The following is a 25,326-nucleotide window of genomic DNA, read 5'->3' on the forward strand; positions in this document are numbered from 1 at the left end:
TCTACTCGGGAGTATACAGATTGGCACACGTGAACACAGGTAAAGACAAGGGTCTTTACCCACACAAAGACTTGGGAACGTTTATATATTGAAGAAGGGCTGTATGCCCTCTAAGTTATGTGTGTAACATTAGATTTAGGATCCTGGAAAATCACATTTCAGAATTTATGTTGTTATTTGATAAGGGTTTGTTTTCTTCTTCTAATAACTCAAATGTGTAAATGATAAGGTGAGTGGGTGTAACAAGGAAGAATTTTACTATTATGTGCCTAGAGACGACGATACTTAAAACACAACGCTTCGCGTTGCGCGCAGCCCAGTTGTAAATGAATAAACGAACTTGTGAAACACACGGTAGCGCGCACTGCAATACACAACTTGCCGCGACGTTAGTGGTAACAGAGCGACGCAGCGCATGCGCATAGGTGAGAAAGCTGGTCAAACAAACCACAGGCGCGTGAGAGCCAGACTCAGCTGAAAGTGATGGAGCACGCAAAACAAACAAACCCTATGAGATAGAGCCTGCACTAGCATTTTTAAAGCCTATTGCTTAAACTGGGACATAGAAAATTAAGAGAGAGTACACTGCAATTGCGACTATCTAAACAATACACACAAGCAAAGGTAAGCTAAGGGATTACACACCCGGAAGGGGATCCTAAACTACGAAATATGTATTGAAGTTACTATGTATAATATATCTATATATTTAAAAATTTAAGTATTGAAAGTACAAGTACTAATTATAATTGAGGGACCAGAAACCCTTGCTGCATGTAAACAAGCGAGTACAATATGAATGGAAAACTGAATAAGAGGTCACATCATGCCTATAATACACCGTATCTTTCAGATTTATAAGGTAAGTAGAGACGTACAGATGACATTAAAGGAGTTTGTGATAGCACGACTGCACATTGAAGTAAATGAAATACGTGGTTGAATATATGAAAGAGGTATTAGTGACCATCGAGCCACTGTACACTTGTCTATGAAGATTTAGTTTTAAGTTAGTGTTAAGTTTTTCTTCCAGGGAACGATGCATCGACACGTCCTAAAGTGAAGAAAGATAAATGCTTGTCGAGTGTTAGGTACCATATAAACATAAGAAAGGGCCGCACCGCAAGTAAATATAGTTTTAAATTTATGATATGTATGTAATATTGTGAAAATAGGTGTAGAAGAATACAGTGGCAGTACGTCACCTACGACGATGCTGAACTGAGGTGCACTACCAAATAATCAAGGGGTTGAAACTACCTACTGTGAGCGTCGACTACTCATGAAAGTGTCAGATACCTGATTTACATTGAACTTTTTTTGCACGTTTGTTACTTATATAAACACCATTTTATACTCATTGTATATGACATATAATATTGATACAACTCTGTATATCTCAGCATATGAAATGGTTATCCTTCATACTATGAACATAACAAGTAAATATTGAGGTGCATTTTAAACACTGAATAAGTATTCGATACGATTGGTATCGTCAGGTTTGCGTTGTGTTTATAAACAACAAACTATTTTCTCTTGGGAACACAGTTAAGATCAGCAACGAGACGTAACTGAGCGCATAAATGCCTTTCCATGAAATTTTCTCAACCCTGTGGGGTTGAGATCCTTCCTGGAGAATGCTATAGAGGCGAGGCCACGCGTTGTTATTTAAGCAGCGCGTAGAATCTGTTGTAGCGACTTTTGTTTACTTCTTTAATTCTTTGAACTTGATAAATATGCTCCGAGAAGAAGTCACTGGAAACTGAGATGAAATGTATGTCAGTTTACGCCATAAAGGAAAAAAGAATATTATTGTATGAATTTTATGTAAAGAATGTAAAACCGAATGAGAGTAAAAAGCGTACTCATATAATTGGAATTGAACAATGTAACGAAATCCCTCCGTGAACCATGGACCTTGTCGTTGGTGGGGAGGCTTGCGTGCCTCAGCGATACAGATAGCCGTACCATAGGTGCAACCACAACGGAGGGGTATGTGTTGAAAGGCCAGACAACCGCGTGGTTCCTGAAGAGGGGCAGCAGCCTTTTCAGTAGTTTCAGGGGCAACAGTCTGGATGATTGACTGATCTGGCCTTGTAACACTAACCAAAACGGCCTTGCTGTGCTGGTACTGTGAATGACTGAAAGCAAGGGGAAACTACAGCCGTAATTTTTCCCGAGGGCATGCAGCTTTACTGTATGGTTAAATGATGATGGCGTCCTCTTGGGTAAAATATTCCGGAGGTAAAATAGTCCCCCATTCGGATCTCCGGGCGGGGACTACTCAAGACGACGTCGTTATCAGGAGAAAGAAAACTGGCGTTCTACGGATCGGAGTGTGGAATGTCAGATCCCTTAATCGGGCAGGTAGGTTAGAAAATTTAAAGAGGGAAATGGATAGGTTAAAGTTAGATAGAGTGGGAATTAGTGAAGTTTGGTGGCAGGAGGAACAAGACTTTTGGTCAGGCGAATACAGGATTATAAATGCAAAATCAAATAGGGGTAATGCAGGAGTAGGTTTAATAATGAATAAAAAATAAGAGTGCGGGTAGGTTACTACAAACAGCATAGTGAACACATTATTGTGGCCAAGATAGACACGAAGCCTACGCCTACTACAGTAGTACAAGTTTAAATGCCAACTGTCAAGTGTCAGGAAGTCATTTCTGGAAGTATTTGTATGGAGTGTAGCCATGTATGGAAGTGAAACGTGGACGATAAATAGTTTGGACAAGAAGAGAATAGAAGCTTTCGAGATGTGATGCTACAGAAAAATGCTGAAACTTAGATGGGTAGATCACATAACTGATGAGGAGGTATTGAATAGGATTGGGAAGAAGAGAAGTTTGTGGCACAACTTGACTAGAAGAAGGGATCGGTTGGTAGGACATGTTCTGAGGCATCAAGGGATCACCAATTTAGCATTGGAGGGCAGCGTGGAGGGTAAAAATCGTAGAGGAATTGTGGGGCGGCGGATAAGTTTGTGTAAAAATATCTAAAATCTGCTGTTGTACCCTTGTTTGAATGTTGTAACATTTCCCGGCCGATGCACCATATGTGGGGCAGCGGTTAAGTTTGTAAAATAATTTGCTGCATAAATGCTTGCATGTTGAATCAGTTTCTGGCTTTTAGAATGTTGTTAATGCTGTCTTTCGCCATTCTCAACACTGGCTCTCTATTTACTTTTTGGCACCCAGAAAGTGATTTAATAAAACATGGAACCAGTAATTAGAGATCCTAGTGCCCACTTTATCTGAGAATGTTATTATAGCTGCAGCTTATAGCTCTGAGGAATTAGGAGATTGTCCGGGATTTCTAATCAAAAACGGTTTTCCAAAATAGTTGAGTATATTCTGAAATTCACTGATAAAAAAACACAAGTATCCCTACAACCTAACTAACAGAGCAGTTCAGAGTCTAATGCGCTGATGCAACTATAAATGTCCGAATTAAATGTTAAAAAGAATGCTCGCCATAATTTGATGAAAATATTTCATCAAACGCCACGCTAAATAATTGGTAGAATGTCTGTCCCGCGACGGCACGTGAAAATACGACAATATGCAAACTGAATACCGATAACTAAAGTCAACCCAGAATTAACACTATACAGGCATCCGAGGCTGTTTGTAGCAGTGATACTGATGCGACGCGACTCACGACACAGATGGCGTGTCATTCAGCGTCTGGAGAGAACTGGGGCCTTTTTCCTCGCGCAGCGTTCTTATATATAAAGCCGCGGTGCGGACGGCTAAGGGAACGCCTGATCAAGTCGGCTCTTCCGACTAGCCGCTGGGCTAGTAACGCACCACTTCAAGTTACATAATAATTTATAGCTTCTTTTGCTGATGGCCGAAGAAGCTCTTAATTTAAACGTGCATTCAGCACGCAGGTAAGTATTGATAATAAAATTTTGACGTGGCTAAGTTAAATATTCTGGGCGAGAGAATTAATTAAATTACACTGTACGCAGTAGATGAGCTCTGAACTGGCCCTTTTGAGATCCGCTATCGCTATAATTTTATAGGTATTCGAAAGAAACTTTACACATCTTCATAGTCATAGCGGACCTCCAACCTATTTAAATCTAAACATCCTAGCCTTATTTACTAGCCTACTTAATCTATCTTGCTTCCTTCAGTTTTGAGACGAAAACCACAAAATCATGAATTTCCACTAAAGTCTTAATTTGTGAAATCCAAAGTACTATTTTTATTAAATCATTATGAAAGATGAATCTAAATATAAATTTTGAAGTCTCTAGCTCTTTTCTGTTGCGCCAATAATTTTTTCAGAAAAACGTCCAAATTTCGAAAATGGCTGAAGTTATCAAACTGATATTTAACACACATTAATTTAGTATTATTCCTGACATGCTAGAAAAGTTTTAGGTCATTTGCTTGATTTTTAAGGTATTGCGCAACATTTATGACGTCAGAGCTAGTTACAGAGTTACAGCAGACTGGCTGGCAAACAATGGAAACTGATGTGAATTTACTACAGCGTGAGTAGGCTGCTTCCCTACATCACCCTCTACTTAAATTTTTTTGTTTATGAATGTTAATGAATGAAAAAAAAATTTAATTACAAAAGGGGAAGCAAGAGTACAGTTTAACTCCCTATGAAAAATCAAAATTGAAATATAAACCTGTAGAAACATTAAAGAAAACTAATTACCTACATTAATTATTTAAATTGTGGGCATGTTCACTGCCTTTCAAACAATGTCATTACTCAAAATTTTAAGCAAAGTCAACGAAATATTTTGGCATACATATTGCCTTAGACAAACAAACACATAGAAATTGAAAAATTATGAAAATCTTAGATCCATTAAATACATTAAATAAATTTTTACATACACAAATTCAAAGAAAATAACATGATACATAAACAGATGATTATCTCTTAGCAGTCTTTTCTAAATCTGAAAGAAAAGTTCACAAATAATTTTTACACACGTGGTTGTAGCCGCTTTGGCTGGCGTCCTACATTTCCATTCACAAGGGTAGAGGAGGGGAAGTTGCTATGGTGTGCGTCCTTCTCGATCACTCTAAATTACATGGGGAAAGGGGAGGGGTCACTGTGAGTTGTGTCCAAGTCACTCCACGCTTTCACGCAGCTACCAGGCTGCCATTATCTGGTTTGTCCTGTAGAACAAACAAAAAGAGTGCCTCAGACTCTGTTCACTTAATATCTAAGGGTGGGTCACAATGAAATGGGGATATATACATTTTATCCTTCAATATTTTCCTGGAACAAAGTTAACAGAACTTTTTCAATTTTACTCTCGTGGTTACTTAATTGTCATAAAATCGGTAAACAAATGGCTCAAAACGCCGTTAGTCACGTACTAGAGAAAATCTATGCTCAAGGCATACAATCATGAATCCTATTTAACATCAATTTATTATTTCTGGGCCGGAACACTGAACCAATGCTCGGTACATTCCTGACAAATCTGCATTTTATTTACTTAACTGACTCATCTTTGATTACCTTATTCTTAGAGATAGTATGAGTATGATTAGTGGTTGTTTTCTCAGCTTCTTTGTACATGTGAGTAACTTTTGGTAATAGTACAGTTGGGAGTGTTCAAAACACACTACGTTTAGTTGACTACAAAATCCACTTATTGGTCCTCTGCTGTTGTCAGTTCCACATCTGCAATTAGGTACTTACTTACTTTGAAGTGTTTTTATGTTGAGCTATAATAATGTTTCACGTCTGTCAGTATGTTATTTATTTATTTTGCTAGTGTATGTACTTATTTAACACTCACTCTATTAATATTTAAAGCATAGGATAGCACATTTATTTCATATTCATAGTGTATTGCAGCTGATTAGTTTGCTCACGTGGCAATCCATTTCCACTCGATCGGACGCTGAAACCTCAGGTAGTCTCTCTCGGACCTACCACTAACGTGCATCAAGTAAATATGGACGAGCGTAATGCTAAATTCCTTAAACCTATAGGACACCATGAGCTGCTTTGTCTCTTCTAACATAAGGGTACCTATGGTCGCATTCACACCTCCAACTGATAACCTCAATACGTGTAGGTGTATCCTGTCACACACTACACTAAAATAATGGCCAGCTCCAACCTTATAAATACTTCAGGGACGTGTCCTTCACGTCTCAACCACAAACACTGCTCAATTCTATTACACTGTCTTTCCTTGCTATACCAGGTGAGTTTATCCTTACAACTTATCTGCATATTTTTCCTAACACTAAGCAATCTCTTTTACTATTTCTTAGTTAGCTCTAATGCATACACTAGGTTTCACTACCACTTCAGATCCTGCTTGTACATGAATTCATACATCTTTTTAAATTATTATTGTGGGACCATTTCCAATAAAACAACATTTTGTACTTACTATTTTACCAGGGTTCTATACATAATTGTTACTCAAATACATTTGTATCTTAATTATGTCATACTTCTCTATTGTTTACGTCACTGTTAGGTTTGTCACATTAGGTATTTTTCTTCACTAATCGGTAGATAGAATGGTTACATAACTCATGGCTTGATAGCCATGACAGAAAATTTTCATGTCTGGAAAGAAGAGGTCGAAATTTTTGTGGATAGGAAAGATGAAGAATGAGTGAGACCTGAAATGGAAAGAAGATCTCACACAGCTGGGACTGCACAGCTGCCACACTGTGTAGAGGTTACAGAACAACCTCCTCCCTACAGCATTCATTGGTTTAATGCTGTAAAGAAGAGTTAGAAATTTTAGGTGGATAGAAAAGATGAAGAGTGAGTGAGACCTGGAAAGGAAAGAAGATCTCACACAGCTGGGACTGCACAGCTGCCACACCGTGTAGAGGTTACAGAACAACCTCCTCCCTACAGCATTCATTGGTTTAATGCTGTAAAGAAGAGTTAGAAATTTTAGGTGGATAGGAAAGAGGAAGAATGAGTGAGACCTGAAAGGGAAAGAAGATGTCACACAGCTGGGACTGCACAGCTGCCACACTGTGTAGAGGTTACAGAACAACCTCCTCCCTACAGCATTCATTCATAACCTTTGACCCCGCCACGTCGATCTGAAAATACTTTATGATGCCTTTTTAGAACCTGTCTCAGTTCTTCCTTTGTATTGTCTGAAATCTTATAGATTTCCTGCAATTTAGCTTCTATCTTGTCTAACATAATTGCTTCTTCTTCTTCTTCTGTGTTTAGCTTACTTGTACCAAGATTAACATCCTCGTCCCAATACCTCCTATTTTTCAGAACTCGTATAGGCAGCTCCCAAGTTCCATCATCAGTTACTACATGTTTGTCACTAAAAGGGACTGTAATTACTCCGGTTATTGGCAAGACCATTTTTAACTGGCTTCTTTCAAAGTCAACAACACTCTGATATTTTGACAAGAAATCTATGCCAATTAAAACCTCAATACTGAGACTGTTTACAATTAAACATGGATGATCAATTAAATTACCATTAATGTTAAAGGGCAGCAAAGATTCTTCCTTTACCGTTTTTGAAACCTTGCCAGTAGCACCAATTATTCTTAGTCCTGATACCCTCATTACTGTAAGCTTGTCTTTACCAGGTAATGCATCAAAGAAGGACTGAGATATCGCACTCACTTCACTTCCACTGTCTAAGAGACAACGTACATTGATACCCAACATATTCACTATTATTATAGGGTGGATTATTCTAGGTTGTACAGGTGGCTCCTCAGACTCATCCAATAGTTCCTTTTGGATTTGTCTCCAACTAAAGTGATCGACATCTGTCTTCATTACATTTAGGTCACAGTGTGTAGGGGTTTCCTGAATTACATTTTCAGCTGCCTTTTCCAGTCGGTCTATTAATTCTAAATCGAAACACCGCACGACTTGATTACATTTAGTTTGCTGAATATAACCCAAATTACTGTAGTCTGAGTGATTCTGCGCCTCCAGACCGGGCATAACACTAGTTACAGCTAAACCACTTTTACCATTATCGTCTGTTTCCTTCTCAAGTGACAACTGGTCACAGCTACTGGGTTCATCGACCCTCAACAGCCTACCCTCTACATTCTCACTTATCTCCTGTCCTAAATCTATTAGTACATTATCAACATCCTGCACAGGCACTTTAGATAAGAGCACATCATCTTCATCGTAAATATAAGCATGAATTTCTTCTGCTTCTTCACCTGACAATTCAATATTTTGTAGCTCTTCCCTATCATTACACTGCTGCGCCTTCTCTTTCTCTTCCCACTTAGAAAGCGTCTCTAACACGGTATCTATCAAATACTGTGAGTGATCTAATATTTCTGTTGTATCCTTAGATGCTACCGACACTTCATCCACCTGTTCAGTTTGAGTATTCTGATCTGTCTTACCAATTCCCTTAACTACTGGCATAGGAAAAGTAACCGCCTGGTGAGCGCCAGTGTCCTCATAGACGGGAACTAGTTTTCCTGCCTCGGCCTACTGCTGTTTCCTTTATTTTCATTATAGTTAACTGGCATAGCATTGCTTTCCGTACTGTTGTTTACATGCATATTACTGTTTGGAACAAAATTATTATCCCTTGGATGCCATTGTTTGTTCTGATAATTATTTCCCCAATTCCTACCTCTCTTAGGATGACGAACACCTACTGTTCTGATGTTTACATTACCATTTTGCTCGTTCCTAAAATTACTACTATTATTATTATTGGCATTTCGGTTATTACGTGCTTGCTCCTCATTGGCAGCAACACGTTCTACAAGTTCCAAATACTCAATGAAACGATCCAGATTGTCTCTAGGGGCAGATATAATTCTCGTTTGCCAATACCATGGCAGTTTGGCTTCAAGACCTAGTATTATCATTTCAGGTTTCAGCTTTTCCGCCAAATGTGACAACCGTGAAATCCATGACCTAGCAAACTCTTTAATTGATTCCTTGCCTGCATTGAAGCGTTTTCCACTCCAAAATTCTCTCAACACTTCATTTTGCTTATTGCTAGACCAATACTCATTAATGAAAGCTGTTTTAAACTCCGCTAATGTTTTACACTTCAACATAACATCAGCTGACCAACGCATGGCGTCACCTGCTAAATGGCTTCTAATAAACGAGATGTTCTCTCGTTCAGACCAAGTTGGTGGAATCACATCTTCAAAATCGTTCCAGAAATCTAGCGGATGGATATTTTTATCTGGATCGAACCGCAAGAACTGCCGACAACCGATAAAAGCGGCGTTTGCAGCTACAACTTGTTGTACATTACCATTACCAGAAGTTACTGAAGCTACTTTACTCTCAATGTTAGCAATGTTAGTACTTATATTTTCCACTCTCATTTCAACATTATCTACTCTTTGTACAATATGAGCAGTATCAGTTTTGATTGCATCTACGTCTGCTTGACATATGTTTACTTTAATATTAACATCTTTAAATCTATCTGAGCACAGTTCAGATTCCGCTTCGATCTTTTCTGTTAACTTGTGCTCCAGCTTCGCATCTTCCATTTGGAAGTCTTTGCGAACCTCAGCAACTTCGGATTTAACTGTTTTATACATTTCAGAAAACTGTTGAGCAACCTTTTTCTTAATATCCTCATGATTGCAACCAATTTTACAATTCAAACTGTCTAGATCCTCTTTCAACTTATTGCAACCAGCCTTGAAGGTATCGTCCATTACCTCCAATCGTTTATTAAAATTAGTTTGACTGGCCACAATCCTGTTATTTATCTCAATTATATTAGATTTTAATTCAGCATTCATTCTAGCATTACTGGCTGACATTTCAGCATTACTGCTTTTGACCTGTTCACTTATTTCAGACTTTAATTCAGCATTATTGGATTCTAATTTATCGTCCATCGCCTCAAACCGTTTATTAAAATTTGTTTGACTGTCCACCATTTCAGACTTTAATTCAGCATTGCTGGCAGCTATTGCTTGTAGTATAACATTTAAATCAACAGCCCCAGCATCTTTGGGTTGCTCACGAGCTGGCTTTTTATCACACTCAGGTGACGAAAAACTAGCTCCAATACCAGAATCATCAAAACTACATGAAACTTCTGATTGATTAGTCATATCTAACTGCTCCTTCTTAAACTCTACCATCTCTGATGACTGTTTCATTTTTAATTCATCAGAGAAACTATCATCCAATAAATTAACAATTTCTACTTTCTGCTTTACTACAGGGGTTTCTATCATTGAATCATTGCCCCATTTTACACTACGGTCAGGAGACAATACTTCATGTTTCACCTTAACATTACTACTTTCATGCATATTTACACTTGAACCGTTGTCTGGATTTACAGTTCCCTCAACAGACATAGGTTCTGATATAAGTTTAACCTCAGTTTCTTTCAGCGGTTCCATCGCTGACAGTCTTTTAGTGCAGGTTAGTAAAACTTTTAACAGCTTTTCACTTAACTTAGTTCCTTCTGCACTACGTATGGCGTTGCCGGCGCGGCGTACCAGGATTCCTGATGCGACGTGGCACGTTGAACTGCAGACGGCTCTCCGACGGCTGTTGTGTGTTTGCGTGGCCCGCAATTGCAGGCGCTGCGCCGGCTGCTCCACGGACGACTGCGGTGAGGCGAAACTGGCTTCTCGCGATGCCGGCAGCACCGCTAGACTCAGTGCTAGCTCCGTCAATCCAGATGCGTCGTTAATCCAATTGCGTCGTCCACATACACACGTAACACTTTCACTGTTTTATACTCAGTTGCGTGTCGCATTTCACTCGCGAATCCGAATAGTTAAAAATCACTTTCACTTAGTCGAGTTTCCCGGCCGATGCACCATATGTGGGGCGGCGGTTAAGTTTGTAAAATAATTTGCTGCATAAATGCTTGCATGTTGAATCAGTTTCTGGCTTTTAGAATGTTGTTAATGCTGTCTTTCGCCGTTCTCAACACTGGCTCTCTATTTACTTTTTGGCACCCAGAAAGTGATTTAATAAAACATGGAACCAGTAATTAGAGATCCTAGTGCCCACTTTATCTGAGAACGTTATTATAGCTGCAGCTTATAGCTCTGAGGAATTAGGAGATTGTCCAGGATTTCTAATCAAAAACGGTTTTCCAAAATAGTTGAGTATATTCTGAAATTCACTGATAAAAAAGCACAAGTATCCCTACAACCTAACTAACAGAGCAGTTCAGAGTCTAATGCGCTGATGCAACTATAAATGTCCGAATTAAATGTTAAAAAGAATGCTCGCCATAATTTGATGAAAATATTTCATCAAACGCCACGCTAACTAATTGGTAGAATGTCTGTCCCGCGACGGCACGTGAAAATACGACAATACGCAAACTGAATACCGATAATTAAAGTCAACCCAGAATTAACACTATATGGCATCCGAGGCTGTTTGTAGCAGTGACACTGATGCGACGCGACTCCCGACACAGATGGCGTGTCATTCAGCGTCTGGAGAGAACTGGGGCCTTTTTCCTCGCGCAGCGTTCTTATATATAAAGCCGCGGTGCGGACGGCTAAGGGAACACCTGATCAAGTCGGTTCTTCCGACTAGCCGCTGGGCTAGTAACGCACCACTTCAAGTTACATAATAATTTATAGCTTCTTTTGCTGATGGCCGAAGAAGCTCTTAATTTAAACGTGCATTCAGCACGCAGGTAAGTATTGATAATAAAATTTTGACGTGGCTAAGTTAAATATTCTGGGCGAGAGAATTAATTAAATTACACTGTACGCAGTAGATGAGCTCTGAACTGGCCCTTTTGAGATCCGCTATCGCTATAATTTTATAGGTATTCGAAAGAAACTTTACACATCTTCATAGTCATAGCGGACCTCCAACCTATTTAAATCTAAACATCCTAGCCTTATTTACTAGCCTACTTAATCTATCTTGCTTCCTTCAGTTTTGAGACGAAAACCACAAAATCATGAATTTCCACTAAAGTCTTAATTTGTGAAATCCAAAGTACTATTTTTATTAAATCATTATGAAAGATGAATCTAAATATAAATTTTGAAGTCTCTAGCTCTTTTCTGTTGCGCCAATAATTTTTTCAGAAAAACGTCCAAATTTCGAAAATGGCTGAAGTTATCAAACTGATATTTAACACACATTAATTTAGTATTATTCCTGACATGCTAGAAAAGTTTTAGGTCATTTGCTTGATTTTTAAGGTATTGCGCAACATTTATGACGTCAGAGCTAGTTACAGAGTTACAGCAGACTGGCTGGCAAACAATGGAAACTGATGTGAATTTACTACAGCGTGAGTAGGCTGCTTCCCTACAGAATGGATATGACGGATAAAATTAACAGTGCGCAGGTCAAGGGAAGTGTACGATCCCATTGTGTGGCTGTGTATGTTGATATTGGTATCGGGAGACGTTTTTGTGCTATATAGGCCAAGGAAAGTGTTTGATCCTAATTTATGGGATCGGGAGCTGCTATATAGGTCAAGGGAAGTATCCGATTCCAGATGATATTGTGTTTAGTGGTATTTGGGGAGTTTTGTGATGTCGATTTTTTTCGTCGTTTTGTGTGGTTTTGTATCGGGGTGGGTGTCTAAATTGGTTTTTATTTAGTTTGCCCCCACCCAAAAACACCCCATTTCCCGCGCATGTCCCGTTAGTGTCATTAGGCTTTTTGTGGAAAGTGTACGTGTTTTTCGATGTATTTTCGTCCTCATAATGTGTACGTACCGACTTTATATGCGCCATGTTGGAATCGTGGTTTACGGTCGTTTCCGCCATATTTGTGACGTCATGGGTCAAAGCAGACAGGCGGGATCGGACGCTTCCGTATTTCCATAGATAACATTGGCATAGAAACAAAACAAGTAGAGAAATGCTCTTCAACTTTTTAATTTCTTTATATTCATCTGTTCGTCTCTGTAAGTGATAGTGGGCGGACGTATTACGAGCTCCGACGAGTTAATATTATTAAAAAATCTTTAATCTCTATAAGTGTTTGCGGGTGCACGTATGAAGAGTTTCTGCCGCATTAATATGGTTCAAAAATGTGTATTCTAATCGGACATTAAATAAGTGTTATAAACGTTATTTGGGAGAAGAGGTCTATTAAAAAACCATCTGTTCATCATTCCGCGACGCGCCGGGAATTCTGCATTAAGAGGATCGAAGCAGACAAGAAGAATTTGCGTGAGCAGTGGAGGGGCGATCGTCATAACCAGCTCTGTGCACAATGGCGATAACGAGATGTACGTGAATTTAAATGGTGAATGTTGATCTTTAAACAATTGAATACTGAAGGTCTGTTGATATTAGTGCCAGGTAAAGTTCACTCAGGATGTACTTGTCTATGTCTTTCGTTTATTCTCTCAAAATTTTCTCTTTTAATTATTTATGCAGCAATTTTTAATTGGCTTCTTACATATTACATCTTATTCCCTCTTTCCCCTCCTCCCCCCCCCCCCCCCCCCGCCAATATTCACAGCGTTTCTCAGTGCATACATTTACATGAAGACAACACTGACAGACGTTCACTGTGCAGAAAGCTAAATCGAAACTGTTACCCAAAAACCACTATCAAAATCAAACTGTGCACTGCAAAGAAAAAAAATAATAAAAATAAAAAAATGAAACACTGAAATTACGTAGCCGTACTACGAAACACACACTGTTCACTGGCCCATTCAGAACCTGAATTAGAAAGAAAATGCTTAAAATTTGTGCAGTGGAAACGCGAGATGATAAACGAAAGAACCAACAAAACATGAAATGAATCTTACCTGCAAAATTACAGCATAGTTAACAGCAACAGCACAGCTTGAAGGAATGGCGCAAAAAAATAAATAAATAAAAAACTTCTTATCTGAAATGAAAAAACTAATCCATTCATTGCAATGATAATGCTGTATTTTAAACTCTAATTTCACAAGAACATAGAACTCACAGAAAATCAAAAACTTTACCTTCTTTGGAAAAGTCTTATAGGGCAATACCTTTAGGATTATGCAAATTGAAATGATCTAAACTGGGGCAGGAAGGTGGACAGTTATGTTGCAACAGAAAAACTAATTACCTTAAAAACATATCCATAAAGCAAATCCATTTTCTCTGTTCCATAAATGTTGCTTCTGTAAGTCCTTCGTCCACCCCCGGTAGCTGAGTGGTCAGCGCGACAGACTGTCAATCGTAAGGATCCGGGTTCGATTCCCGGCTGGGTCGGAGATTTTCTCCACTCCGGGACTGGGTGTTGTGTTGTCCCAATCATAATCATTTCATCCCCATCGACGAGCAAGTCGCCGAAGTGGCGTCAAATCGAAAGACTTACACCAGGCGAGCGGTCTACCCGACGGGAGGCCTTCGTCACACGCCATTATTATTATAAGTCCTTCAATCAGATTAATAATTCCTAAAAATGTTCTTCAGCAAAACCCTCCTCCATTATGCACGCTGCTGAAAGTTCTGCCAGCTTACTCCATGTCCAACACTCGACTACTCTCCACTCTGCCACTCAACCAAAGATACGCAAGCTCAAAGATACTACTGTTACTGCAATAAGTCGATTATTCCACAGATATCACAAGTGACTGCTTCGTTCTCATAACATAAAATTTCCACTCATTCTGAAGTTATCTGCAAATACATGTCCATACCACCTAGTATCGACCTTTCCAGGGTATGTAGATTTTGACGTATTGCTTCATGTCCTGCATGTGTTATTTCAACCAATAATTTTCCACAATACATTGTTCAGAATTTCAACGACCTTTGTGCCTACTAGGATGGGGTTATAGGCTTGCCTCAACACTCTGTCACGTAAATTCGCCAGCAATACTATGTGTCGTTGGGACTTCGTTTCTTTGTACAATACTCCATTGTCAACACAGAACAGGCATGAGTCACAAACTGCTGACAGTCTCTGTCAACCGCCTGATTCTTTCGCAGCTCATCTTTAGAAATACTAGCACTTTCCACTGCACATACCTTGTGACTTAAGCCGTCGGTTTGGAGCATGTTTTCCTGGGGTGACGCACTACTTCAATCTCATACTCACTGATCAAGCAACTACACTCAAGCTCATAAATTAAGGATAATGTTGATACGTGGTCAAACAACGCTCTGGTCGGCGGTTTGCGGGTTTAAATCACCTCGGGATATGACCATGCAGTGCATTTGACCTGCTATCGTCGCGCGGTGGCACTGGCAGCAGTCCACATACGCAGAGGTGTGTTGGTGAATGTCAGAGCACGGTGCAGCGAGTAAGTGTGCAGACGTTTTCAGACGTGCTACTGGTGACTGTGGGTTGAAAATGGCTCAAAGAACACATATTGATGACGTTATGAGGGGTAGAATACTAGGGCGACTGGAGGCTGGTCAAACACAGCAGGTCGTAGCACGGGCCCTCCGTGTGCCACAAAGTGTGATCTCAAGATTGTGGCAACGATTCCAGCAGACAGGAAATGTGTTCAGGCGCTACTGTACGGGACGTCCACAGTGTACAACACCACAAAAAGACCGACATTTCACCATCAGTGCCCGCAGACGCCCACGGCAGGTAGCCTTGCTCGAGACGACTGAACAGACATGGTTTATTCGCCCAGAGACCTGCAAGGTGCATTCAGCTGACACCTAGTCACAGGAGAGCCCGTAAAGCCTGGTGTCATGAACACAGTACATGGTCATTGGAGTAGAGGTCCTAGGGTATGTTCAAGGACGAGCCCAGGTAAAGTCTGAACAGTGATTCTCGACGGGTTTTCATCTGGCGTGAACCAGGGACCAGATACCAACCCCTTAATGTCCTTGAAAGGGACCTGTATGGATGTCGTGGTTTGATGGTGGGTGGTATTATGATTGGTGCACGTACACCCCCGCATGTCTTTGAGAGAGGAATTGTAACAGGTTAGGTGTATCGGGACATCATTTTGCACCAGTATGTCCGCCTTTTCAGGGGTGCAGTGGGTCCCACCTTCCTCCTGATGGATGATAACGCACGGTCCCACCGAGCTCCCATAGGGGAGCAGTACCTTGAAACAGAAGATATCAGGCGAATAGTGTAGCCTGCCTGTCCTCCAGACCTAAACCCCATCGAGGACGTTTGGGATGCTTCCGGTTGACGCATCGATGCATGTCTTCAAACCCCTAGGACACTTCATGGGCTCCGCCAGGTACCGGTGCAGGAATGGGAGGCTATACCCCAGCAGCTGCTCGACCACCAGAGTATGCCAACCCGTTGTGCGGCCTGTGTTCGTGTGCGTGGTGATCATATCCCATATTGATTTCGGGGTACATACGCAGGAAACAGTTGCGTTTTGTAGCACATGTGTTTCGGAACGGTTTTCTCAACTTATCACCAATACTGTGGACTTACAGATCTGTGTTGTGTATGTTCCCTATGTGCCTATGCTATTAGCGCCAGTTTTGTGTAGTGCCACGATGTGTGGCACCACATTCTGCACTTATCCTTAATTTATGAGAATGAGTGTAGTTGGATTTTTAAAGTGCATTTGCAAAATGCCATTTCAGTGCTGTGTAGTTCATTATGACTTTAGGGTTCCTATCACATAAGTAACAAAGGAAATCTCCTTCTCTGTATTTGAGTCATTTTTCTACCATATTTAGTTGCCTCGAAGCACGGGCTAGCTGTGACCAATCTGTTTCCTGGCTTAACACTTACATTAAGACATGGTTGCTGGTATCACAATACAGAATGAATCGTTTTTGATAATCTGGTAAAGTGAAAACATGCCCAGAGGTCAATATATCCTTTAATCAAACATAGGCCTGCTTGCAGTTTTTTTAACAGGCACATATGAGGTCCTGATAGTTCCACAATCTTCGGCAAAAGAACAAAGCTCTTTTCCATTGTAAAAGTAGAGAATTTCCACATGGCTTGAAAGAGCCAGATGTCTGTTTACACACCATCCTGGATCCTAGACGGCTGGAAACCCATGGCCTAGTCAGATGAGTCCCAGTTTCAGTGGGTAAGAGCTTATGACAGAGTCGCAGTGTGATGCAGCATCGAAGTCGATAATGTTACGAAAGCGGTTCTGAAAGTAACCGCCTATCTGACGTGGCGCTAGTATTTGTATGCGGAGCGCCGCCAGTGTCACATCTGCATGGTCTCTGATCCAGGAAGCGTCCAGCTGTGAAATCATCAATTTCATTCTTTAGCTTATTCGCTTCTTATAACCTAAAAACAAGAGCGGTGTAGTAAAATGTTACGCGAAATATGACGTGCGAGCACTAGTAAGATTGAAACTTCCTGGAAGATTAAAACTGTGTACCGGACCGAGTCTTCTGATTCCGGTCCAGCACACGGTTTTAATCTTCCGGGAAGTTTCATATCAGCGCACACTCCACTGCAGTAGAAGGTAGGAGAGGAAGGCCGGCCGGGATGGCCGAGCGGGTCTAGGCGCAACAGTCTGGAACCGCACGACCCCTACGGTCGCAGGTTCGAATCCCGCCTCGGGAATGGGTGTGTGTGTTGTCCTTAGGTGAGTTAGATTTAAGTGGTTCTAAGTTCTAGGGGACTGATGACCTAAGAAGTTAAGTCCCATAGTACTCAGAGCCATCTGAATCATTTTTAGGAGAGGAGGTACTGGCGGAATTAGGCTGCGAGGACGGGTCATGAGTTGTGCGTGGGTAGCTCAGATGGGTAACCACATGCCCTGGAAAGGCGAAGGTACCGAGTTCGAGTCTGAGTCCAACACACAATTTTAATCTGCCAGGAAGGTTCATATAAGGGCACACTCCGATGAAGAGCGAAAATTTCATTCTGGAGTTTTAAGATTTCTTTTGCCTAAAAAGTTTTCAGCAGACATTCATTTTCATTTGTGTGCTGTATACTGTTCAAACGTTATGAGTGAAGCTGTTCTGCATTTTTTTATAAGTATTAGAACAAACTGTCATGATGAAGCGAGGAGTGGTAGGCCTTCTGGGGCTAGTAATTATGTCGTCAAGAAAACTGACGAATCAGTTTCTGAAAATCGACGATTCCCGCTAATTTCTTGTACCGTTCTGTACGAGGCGGTCACCAATAACTTAGGATATCGGCTGTGTTCGTTGGATACCGAAATCGCTCACAGGGATTTACTTAACCAAACGAATGGACTTCGATTTCCTTCGCGTTTCGACGCGGAAGGAGGTTTCATGAAGAGAATTTTGACCGGTGACGAAACCTGGGTGGCCAAAACAGCCGATGGCTTAGAGCCATAGCAATTTTCCATCCAAGCCAAAGGAATCCCTCCAAACTTTTTCATCGAGGAAGGTTAAAGGTATGGTTTTTTTTGGGTGCCGAGGCAGTTTTGCTGGTTGAATTTTTGGAGCGTGCAACGACTATCGCTTATGAAGTCTTCTATGAAACTTCGAAGAAACTTAAGGGAGCCATTCAAAACAAACGTCGTGGTATGTTGAAATCCGGTGTTGTGTTTTTGAATGACAACGATCGTCCTCATAGTTCCCGAAGAACTCTAGAAATTTTGAAACGGTTCAAATGGGACTTTTGGATCATATCTCATAGCGCCCAGACTTAGCGCCAAGTCATTTTCACTCCCTCTCTAACATGAAGAAGTGGTTTGCGTCGCAGCACTTCGATAGTGACCTCTAGCTTCAAAATGCCGCGAAAGAGTGGCTACGCACCCACGCGTAAAATTGATCATTAAATTTCAGTCTGAAGTAAATTTATTCTTATTCTCAAACCTCAGTTTTCTTTTCCATCCGTCTGTATATTGTCTTGGTTAGCATCTTGGACTCCATGAGCTGTTAAGCTGCTTGCATGATGGTTTTCGCAGTGATCCGTCGTATCTGGGACACTGTGGACGATATTCTTCCGTAAGTCCGGTGGCATGCCTTTAATCTCATAGATTCTACACATTAACTGTATGCAGAGTCAATGTCTTGTTGCCTCTTTCCGCAATGATTTTAGAAATTCCACTGGTACATTATCTATTGCTTGTGCCTTATTCGTCTTCCAAATCTGAGTTAAACCTTGTCGCTAGAAACAGAGCGCCTATGTACTCCAGATCTACATCTATTTTTCCTTCTGTCACGTCATCGCACAATTCATCCCCATTGTAGTGGCCATCAACGTACTCTTTCCGTTTATCCACTTTCTCTTCTGCGTTAAGCAGTGGAATTTCCTTTCTAAGCTTTTGACTTAACTTTTTAGTTTTCCAGAAGCTTTTATGTGTACAGAATCTACTTAGTTTTTTATTTTTTTACATTTTTCTCGCAATCATTTAGCTTTAGCTTCCTCGTACTTCCTATCCATTTCATTCCTCGGAGGGTTATATTGGTTGCACTGCTCATATCATCGACAGTTTTTGAGAGTTCCGTCTTTCGTCGATCAGTTGCAGTATTTCTTCTACTAATCACGACATCTTCACAGTTGCCTTTATTGTATTTTATGCCTGAAACTCCGTCTATCCATGATTAAAGTTCTGGTACACATAAAATAAAGAAAGTGACATCGCACCGCTTTATTTAAAGTGTAATTTGTTATGAATATAAGTGAACAAAACAGACCATATCAAATTGAGTCTGTTACTGGTCTCAACATCTTTGATCTGTTTATTGTTCCACCTGGCGGAAACATCAAAATATTGATGGAGTTACGCAATGTAACCGCCAGGCCGCAGTCGAACAACACTAATCTTTGCCTGCGGAAAGTTAGTTGCGTGAAAATGTCAACTTTTAGTATAATATCGAAAGCATAAATTTGTGCGTTAGGAAGTCTTTTCTGAGTATTTCTCTGAAGCACGAAAGCGAAATGTAAATGCTAAGTAGTTCAGAGATGAAATGAACTTAAGATTTTGTAATCTGATACTAGAGAAGAATGGAGAAGATTTGATGGGTAGATTAGATAACTGATAGATTCTGAATGAACTATGGATTTCTGTACGTGGGTCTAGGGTTGACACGGTATCCTACATATCAGCGGCTGTTAGTCAGGTAAGTAATGTGCATAAAAGTTTTTAAATGAGGCGACTTTTGATTGAGTCCAGATAACACACACAGAAACAAAAACGAAAAAAAAAGACGCCCCACGAAGGAATTATCCGAATGTGACGGAAACATGCACAGACGAACTAATAATTACAATTTCAGAAAAAATTGGATGATTTATTCAAGAGAAAGAGCTTGACAAGCTGGGCAAGTCAATAACGCGTTGGTCCACCTCTGGTCCTTACGCAAGAAGTTATTCGAATTGGCATTGATTGATATATTTGTTGGATGTCATACCTAAGGGATATCGCGCCAAATTCTAACAAACTGACTCGTTAGATCGTCAAAATCTCGACCTGGTTGGAGGGCTCTGCCCACAATGCTGGAAACTTTCTCAACTGGGAGAGATCCGGCGACCTTGCTGGCCAAGTCAGGGTCTGGCAGGTACAAAGATAACAATAGTAATTCTTGCAGTGTGCAGGCAGGCATTATCTTGCTGAAATGTAAGCCCAGGATGGCTTGCATGAAGGGAAACAAAACGGAGCGTAGAACCTCGTTGATGTACTCCGGTGGTTTAAGGATCTCGCACATGACAACCAAAGGGGCCATGCTATGAAAAAATGGCACCCCAGACCATCACTCAACGTGGTCGGGCCGTACTGCGGGCGTGAGACAGGTTGGTGTCTCAACCCTGTCCGGGGCCTCTACAGACACGTCTTCGACCTGGAAGCTTATCGAATGAAGTGATGAGTCCCGCTTCGAACTGAGCCCCGCGATGACGAGCGAAGACTTACCTGGATCAGCCCCGACAGAGGTAGCATACCAACCTAACTGTAACCCACCGTACAGCCTGACAACCAGGAGTGATGGTAGTGATGTTCTGGGGTGCGTTTTCATATCGTACCTTTGATTGTGAACCTCTTTGGTTGTCCTCCGTGGTACCCTTAAAGCATAGCGATACGTCGACAACATTCTACGCCCCGTTTGGTTGACCTCCACTGCAAGCCATCTGGTCTTATATTTCAGCAAGACAATGACTGATTGTGGGAGTTTCTATTGCTTGTTTTCGTGTTTGCGAAACCCTATCTTGGCCCTCAAGGTCGCCGGATCTCTCCCCAGTTGAGAAAGTTTGCAGCATTAAGAGCAGAGCGCACAACCAGCTCGAGATTTTGACAATCTAACGTGTCAGTTTCACATAAATTGGCTCGATGTCCACCAGGTACACATACAACCACTCCATTAATCAATACCAAGTTGAATAACTGCTTGGGTAAGGGCCAGAGGTAAACCAAGCGTTACTGACCTACTCTGTTTGTGATGCTCTTTCTCTTGTATAAATCATCAAATTCTTCTGAAACTATAATCGTTTGTTTGTTCGATTCGGATAATTCCTTCGTGATGCATAGTTATTTTTGTCTTAGGGTGCAATAACTGTAGGAAAAGTACTCGTGTATGATACGAAGAAACCAGCCCCACGTATTGCAGTATCGATAGCTGAGATACTGCGCCTCCCACGAGACGAAACGCAGGTTGGCAGCAAAGTTGCTGTGGGCCGCCACGAGGGCGTCCCGCCACGCGGCAGCCAATAGAAGAAGAGCACCGAGTCTTCCTGCTGAGAAGACGACGAGCCATATAGCGGAAGTACACCAGCTAGCCATCGGAGAACAACAAATCATCTATGAACATTGTATCCTGTACTTTGCTTCGCTCAACATATCAGAAGTTATGCAATCTGTTTATTTCTCTTAATAAAAGTGATTACTAATTGTTTGCTTTGTGTTGCATATCCTCACACCCTGGAAAACTTCGTCGAACTGAACTCACACTTTTGCCTTGCTTGTGCACTAGGGATACAGCACGTATGAGATAACTAAGATCCTTATGATCAAATGACGAAGTACACTCAACAAAGTCCCAGAGTTTGAAGCATTTTTAGAAAGCAGTGAGCTCACGTACATGGTAGTTGTAATTAAACATTAGCCACTTGAGCCAGTGTAGGGGGAAAACTATTTATCGTGTGGGCACCCAACTCTAAAGGAATGGTGTTCACACTGGGAGCTGCAGGATTGGTTGTTTTTGGTGTTTGTGTCCTTACTTGCTCTTAGACGCTGGCATTAGTACGGCGACGTAGGGTTGAAACACAAGCATCAGTATGCACTACAGCGCAATCAACATGAGTCTGGAGAAGGTGAGCAGGGCTTTACTCGTAAAGCTGTTTTACCAAAACTACAGCAATACTGCTGCTGCTCTTACCGAGCATCGACGCTTTAAAGGAATACGGAGAGGTCCTCTCTAAAACCGGAGTTGAAGAACATGATTCGGTATTTCGAATTAACTGACTCTTTAGGCACTTATCCTGAGAGAGACCGATGGCCAATTGAGACACAAAGCGTTGAACAAATTATTGTTGCTATGGATGAGAATACAGACGCAAAAAGCGATCTTCAAGCCGTTCAAGAACTGTCTCAGTACAGATGAAGATTTCACGGTCCATTGTCTGAAAAATACTGTGAACAGTTGTGAAATGGCATCCGTACAACTTTACATTACTCACCAACTTTTGCGACCTGACGCAGACATTCGAGTGGACTTTGCTCTTACGTTTCTTTCGAGTGTTGAAGCTGACGAAATGTGGCCTTGGAACATTTTATCAAACACACTTTATTCGTTTTTTCTCTTGTGCATGACCTTACAAATGACTCCATAAAGTTTCGTTGTCCTACGATCCCTGGTTTTTCATAGCGCGTGGGGGGGGGGGGGGGGGGGAGGGGAGGGGGAGCCCCTCTCAAATAGCGAAAGTTTAAGTACAGAAAACTGGCTAAAACCCAAAAACGACAGTAGTGAAGCAAGAAAGTCAAGTATCCCAAGATACAAATCGAAGCTGCATGGGAAATTGTTTGGGGAGGACTTATTACCTAAGGTAGGCCTAAGTGAGTTCTTTCTATTGGCCACCAGACTCACACCTAGATGTAACTTACAGATTTAGAGAAAAACTGTGGCCAGCAGTTGAAAGAAAGCACAGGTCACAACCATCTATAAATAGTGCGGCAGAAGTGATCGCAAAACTACCATCCAATAAAATTGACAACCATGATCTACTATCACTGAACATATTATTAGTCTAAAGTCTAATAAGTTACCTCGATCAGAATGAGATTCTCCATGTCAGCCAGCATATATCTCGAAAACATCGATCATGTGGAACCCTACTCGCCTTTTCTCACTCGAAAGCAGTGGATGAAGGCAGTAGGTAGATGCAGTATTTCTTGACTTACAAAAAGCATTTGATTCAGTATCGCATCAACGCTGTTAACAATACTACCATCATATGGAATATCAAACCAATTTGGTTATTGGATTAAGGATCTATTGGTAGGGACATCGTAACATATTATCTTGGATTCACAGTCGTCGAAGGTGTAGAAGTAACTTCAAGCGTGCGCCATGGAAGAGTGTTGGCACGCTACCGATTCCTGATATATAATGACGTCTCAGACAGTAATAATATTGACCTAAGATTTTTGCAGATATTGCAGTGGTCTGTAACCAAAAACTACCTGATAAAAAGGTGCAAAAATATTCAGGTTGATCACGATGATGCTTCTAAGTGGTAAAAAAGTGTGTAATTTATTTTAAATATTTACAAATATAAAACGTGCACCTCACTATACGAAAAATCACAGTGCAGTATCCTATGACTGCAATGTCAATGAGTCACATCAAATCAATTGACTCATACAGAGTGTCCCAGGAGGAATGATCAATATTCAGGAAAATGAGGAACGACCATTCGAATCAAAAACGTCTAGTAAACAAGGGCTCTAAAACGCTTACCTTACGAGCTATGAGAACTTCATCTTCGATACTATAAAACAAAGCTCTTCTACTGTAAGCTCTTTGACTTCCATAGTTTGTACTAAAATAAGAAAAAAACAAGGAAAAATTATCTAGTAAACATGGATTCTAAAGTTCTTCGCTACGTGAAACACATATCTTTTACTTCACAAGAGCTCATAGCTCTTGGGACCGATGACCGTAGCAGTCTGGTCCCTTTAATCCCACAAACCAACCAACCCAACCTCATAGCTCTTAAGACATTAGGTTTATACTACCACCTCTCAAAAGATGGAAAACAAAGAACTTGCAATAGAAAAGATTTGTTTCGTAGAATCGAAGATAAAGCGTTCATAGCTCATATGGGCCCATTCTCCCCATTCAGCCTATAAAACAAGCTATTTTTATGATTTTTTTGCAAAAACTAATGAAAGTATCAATTCAAACATGTTTGCACGTTATTTGATTCCTGGACAAATTTTCTGAATTTTTTTAAAGAAACTGTCATCATTGAAACCACCCTCCCCCATCCGAGGACTTAAAGTCGCTCTGTCTAAAATAATGTGTGACCGTGACGGAAGTCCCGTAGTCTGTGCAAAACAATCAATTTTCTTCATTTATAGGTTATTGCACATGGAGTAATAGTAAAGTTTTTGAAATTAGAAAAAATAATTAAATGGCTGATGTTTGTGGTATACAGGGTGTTACAAAAAGGTGCGGCCAAACTTTCAGGAAACATTCCTCACACACAAATAAAGAAAAGATGTTATGTGGACATGTGTCCGGAAACGCTTAATTTCCATGTTAGAGCTCATTATAGTTTCCTCAGTATGTACTGTACTTCCTCGATTCTGACGAGAATCCGCACGCAATAGTGCAATCACGTCATCAACACAGATTTTGGGCAGGCATTGTTGGTGATGTCTTGATTGGGCCCCATGTTCTTCTACCTACGCACAATGGAGCACGTTATCATGATTTCATACAGGACACTCTACCTGTGCTGGTAGAACATGATCCTTTACAAGTACGACACAACATGTGGTTCATGCACGATGGAGCTCCTGCACATTTCAGTCGAAGTGTTCGTACGCTTCTCAACAACAGATTCGGTGACCGATGGATTGGTAGAGGTGGACCAATTCCATGGCCTCCACGCTCTCCTGACCTCAACCCTCTTGACTTTCATTTATGGGGGCATTTGGAAGCTCTTGTCTACGCAACCCGGTACCAAATGTAGAGATTCCTCGTGCTCGTATTGTGGACGGCTGTGATACAATACGCCATTCTCCAGGGCTGCATTAGCGCATCAGGGATTCCATGCGACAGAGGGTGGATGCATGTATCCTCGCTAACGGAGGACATTTTGAACATTTCCTGTAACAAAGTGTTTGAAGTCACGCTGGTACGTTCTGTTGCTGTGTGTTTCCATTCCATGATTAATGTGATTTGAAGAGAAGTAATAAAATGAGCTCTAACATGGAAAGTAAGCGTTTCCGGACACATGTCCACATAACACATTTTCTTTCTTTGTGTGCGATGAATGTTTCCTGAAAGTTTGGCCGTACCTTTTTGTAACACCCTGTATACTGTATCTCAAGCTGACGGA

This window comes from Schistocerca piceifrons, chromosome 4 (genome assembly GCF_021461385.2).
Source record: "Schistocerca piceifrons isolate TAMUIC-IGC-003096 chromosome 4, iqSchPice1.1, whole genome shotgun sequence".
Lineage (NCBI taxonomy): Eukaryota > Metazoa > Arthropoda > Insecta > Orthoptera > Acrididae > Schistocerca > Schistocerca piceifrons.